The sequence below is a fragment of the Phyllostomus discolor genome, chromosome 7 (genome assembly GCF_004126475.2).
Source record: "Phyllostomus discolor isolate MPI-MPIP mPhyDis1 chromosome 7, mPhyDis1.pri.v3, whole genome shotgun sequence".
NCBI classification, from domain to species: Eukaryota; Metazoa; Chordata; class Mammalia; order Chiroptera; family Phyllostomidae; genus Phyllostomus; species Phyllostomus discolor.
In genome coordinates, this window is record NC_040909.2 from 90,509,198 (window position 1) to 90,513,837 (window position 4,640).

The window sequence follows — 4,640 nt, forward strand, 5'->3', positions numbered from 1 at the left end:
ATATTTGTAGTCCAGAATGCTATAATTATTTGTAATTAGGTTCCCATTTGTCCTATCCCACCCAACCTAACAGCTATAACCCTTGTAAATATTATACACCCAACATATGAATATCTAAATATGTAAAGCAAATCTTGATGGACATAAATTGGCAGATTGACAGTAATACAGTCATAGTAGAGGATTTTAGTACCCCATTGGCATCAATGGATAGACTTTCCAGAATATTTAGATAGAAAATCAATAAGGAAATCAACAAGGATTTGAACAGAAAAATCAACAAGGAAATAATAGTCTTAAATGATCCACTAGATTACACGGATTTAGTAGATATCTTCTGAGTATTTTATCCCAAAACAGTAGAATATATAGTCTTCTCAAGTAAACATGGAACACTTTCTAGGCTAGACCACATGTTAGGACACAAAACAAGTCTCAATAACTTTAAAAAAATTGAAATCATACCAAGTATATTCTCTGATCACAATAGTATAGAACTGTAGATTTTAATCACCAAAAAAACCCCACATGAACTGAAAAACACACAAAGATGGCTAAATAACATGTTACTAAACAATGAACGGGTTAACAACGAAATCAAATAAGAAATCAGAAGAGACCTTGAAACAAATGAAAATGAGAACACAATCACCCAAAAATGTATGGGGCAAAGCAAAAGCAGTCCTACAAGAAAAATTTATGGAATTAGAGGCCTAACTCAAGACACAAGAAAAACTTAAACAATCTAACTTTATACTTAGAGGTAAAAGAAAAAGAATAACAATGGCCAAAGTGAGTAGAAGGGAAAAAATATTAGAGATCAGAGGAGAAATAAATGAAATAGAGTCTTTAAAAAAAACAATAGAAAAGATCAGTGAAACCAAGAGCTAGCTGGTTCTTTGAAAAGATAATCAAGACTGACAAACTTTTAACCAGACTCATCAAAAAAAAAGGGAGAGCACTGAAATAAGTAAAATCAGAAATGAAAGAGAAGTAAAACTGACACCAAAGAAATACAAAAGATTGTAAGAAAATACAAACAACTATATGCCAACTAATTGGACAATCTGGAAGTAATGGATAAATTCCTAGAAACATACAATCTTCCAAAACTAAATCAGGAAGTATCAGAGAATGTGAATAGACATATTAAACTAGTGAAATTGAAGTAGCAATCAAAAAACTCCCGAGAAACACAAATCCTGAAATAGGTACCTTCACAGGTGAATTTTACCAAACATTCAACTAGCAACTATCCTTGTCAAACTATTCCAAAAAATTCAGGAACAGGGAAAACTCTCAAGCTCATTTTATGAGGACAGCATTACTCTAATTCCAAAACCGGGTAAAGACACTGCAAGGAGAAAGAATTACAGGCCAATATAGATGAATATAGATGCTAAATTTCTCAACAAAATATTAGCAAACCAGGTTCAGCAATACATTAAAAAGGTCATACACCATGATCAATTGAGATTTATTTAAGGGATGCAAGGTTGGTATTATATCCACAAATCAAAAAATGTGATATGCCATATAAGAAAAACGAAAGATAAAATCACAGGATCATATCAATAGATGCAGAAAAGCATTTAATAAAATCAGCACCCATTTATTTTAAAAAATCTGAGCAGTGTGGGAATAGAGGTAATGTACTTAAACTCAGGAAAAACCATATATGACATTGCCCCTAGAGGCATTGTAGATGTGGCTGCCATGTCACATTTGTGTCATTAGGTGGCAGAGAGCAGAGAGGCCTGTCTATGCCCAGTGTTCTGGGTTCTGGTGTGAGCACCTGGATGATTGATAGTCTGACACTTTGCCAAAAAAAAAAAAAAAAAAAATATATATATATATATATATTTTCCATAGTGGCTGCACCAAACTACATTCTCACCAACACACACACACACATATATATGTGACAAACTCCCTGCTAGCATCATACTCAATGAACAAAAGCTACAAAAGTTTCCCTTAAGATCAGGAACAAGATCTTAAGATCTAAAGAGAGGGATATCTGCTTCACCACTTTTTTTTTAGATTTTATTTTATTTATTTTTAGACAGAGGAGAATGGGGGAGAAAGAGAGGGAGAGAAGCATCAATGTGTGGTTGCATTTGTGCACCCCCTGTAGGTGTCCTGGCCCACAACTCAGGAGTGTGCTCTGACTGGGAATCGAACCGGCAACACTTTGATCAGCAGGCCAGCACTCAGTCCACTAAGCCACACCAGCCAGGGCTGCTTTCACCACTCTTACTCAACATAGATAGTACTGGAAGTCTTAACCACAGCAATTAGACAAAAAGAAGAAATAAAAGGCATGCAGATTGGAAAGGAAGAGACAAAATGGTTATTATTTGCAGATAATATGATAGTTCATATAGAGGACCCTAAAGGTTTCAAGAAAAAGCTACTAGAACTGATAAATGAATTCAGTAAAGTAGTAGGATACAAAATAAATATCCAGAAATTAATTGTATTTTTATACACCAATAATGAACTATCAGAGAGAGAGAGCGATTAAGAAAACAATTCTATCACAATTGATTCAAAAACAATAAAATACATAGAAATAAATTTAACCAAAATTGTTAAAGACCTGTATTTTGAAATTTAAAGGACACTAAATAATGAAATTGAAGAAGGTACAAATAAATGGAAATATATACCATGTTCATGGATAGAATTAACATCATTAAAATGTTCTTAATACCCAAAGCAATCTATAGATTCAATGCAATTCCTATCAAGATACCAATGGCACATTTCACAGAACTAGAGCAACTATTCAAAAAATGTGTATGGAACCAAAATAGACCCTGAGAAATCTTGAGAAAGAAGAAAAAAATTAGAAGAACTATGCTACCTGATATCAAACAATACTACAAGTCCATAGTAATGAAAACAACATGGTACTGGCATAAAAACAGACAAATAGATCAATAAAAGCAATTGGAGAGCTCAAAATAAGTCCACAAACTTATTGTCAATTAATATTTGACAAAGTAGGCAATAATATACAGTGAAGTAAAGATAGTTTGTTCAATAAATGGCATTGGTAAAACTGGACAGATACATGCAAAAAATTAAACTAGACCTCCTTCTTACACCATAAACAAAAATAAACTAAAAACTAAATGTTAGACTCAAAGCCATACAAATATTGGCAGAAAACATAGGCAGTGAAATCTCAGATATTTCTTGTAGCAATATTTTTTCTCATGTATTGCCTCAAGCAAGGGAAACAAAAGAAAGAAAACTAAATAAATGAGACTATATGAGACCTAAAAAGTTTTGCACAACAAAGGAAAACCATTAACAAAATGAAAGACAACCCACTGAATGGGGAGAACATATTTATATCTGATAATAATACATCTCATTAAGGTTAGTATCCAAAATGTATAAACCTCAACAATAAAACACCAACAACACAATTAAAAATGGACAAAGGGTCTAAATAGACACTTCTCCAAAGAAGACATAGAGATGGCCAATAGATATATGTAAAGATGCTCACTGTCACAAATCATCAGAAAAAAATGCAAATTAAAACCACAATGAGATACCACCTCACAACTGACAGAATGGCTATCACCAACAAATCAACAAGCAACAAGTACTGGTGAGGGTGTGAAGAAAAGGGACCCGTTGTGCACTGTTGGTGAGAATGTAGTTTTGGTGCAGCCACTATGGAAAGCAGTATGAAGTTACTTCAAATATTAAATGTGGAACAGCCTTACAAATCAGCAATTTCACTTCTTGGATATGTCTGAAGAACCCTGAAACATAATTTCAAATAATATATTCATTTACCCCTATGTTCGCTGCAGCATTATTCAAAATAACCAAGATTTGAAATCAGCCCAAGTGTCCATCAGTGGATGAGTGGATTAAAAAACTGTGGTATATTTGTACAATGGAATACTACTTGGCTGTAAAAAAAAAAAAAGGAAATCTTAAACTTTGCAACAGCATGATGTATCTAGGTAGCATTACGCTAGGTGAAATAAGCGAATCAGAGAAAGACAAGTACCACAAAATTTCACTCATATACAGAATCTAATGAACAAATAAACTAACAAACAAAATGGAAACAGACTCATAGATAGAGAATAGATGCACAGCTGTAGAGAGGAGAGGGAGGCTTACCAGGAGTGGTGACAAGGGTGAAGGGATTAAGCAAAATAACAAAAAACTAATAGACACAGACAACAGTGTGGTGATTCCTGGGTATGAGCAGGGAGGAAGGTCGGGATAGGTAGGAGAGGGTAAAGAGGGTATAAATGGTGATGGAAGGAGACTTGACTTGGGGTGGTTAGCACACAATACAATATACAGACAATGTATCATAGAATTGTATACATAAAACCTATATAATTTTATTAATCAATGTCACTCCAATAATTCAGTGGAAAAGAAAAAATAGTGATATAATTATCTTGGAAATAAAGTTAGATAGCTTTCATGCCTTTACCTGCATAAAGTGAAAATGATAAAATTCATTTAACTTAGTACAAATACATTTATTACATCACTTATGAGGAAAGGAGATTTATCCTAGGAAAGGTATAGTAAACAGGTAAATAAGTGTTGATTGATTGAGAAATGGGAGAAAGTCTAGAGAGGATTTGGCA

The 4,640-nt window shown here is 33.5% G+C and overlaps 1 non-coding gene across 1 annotated transcript; it reads left to right on the forward strand.

The window, feature by feature from the left end:
- The first annotated feature begins 1,683 nt into the window (after positions 1-1,683).
- Positions 1,684-1,819, forward strand: LOC114514903. Its single transcript, XR_003686132.1, has one exon. It is a non-coding gene; the product is annotated as a small nucleolar RNA SNORA17 (small nucleolar RNA).
- The last annotated feature ends 2,821 nt before the right edge of the window (positions 1,820-4,640 follow it).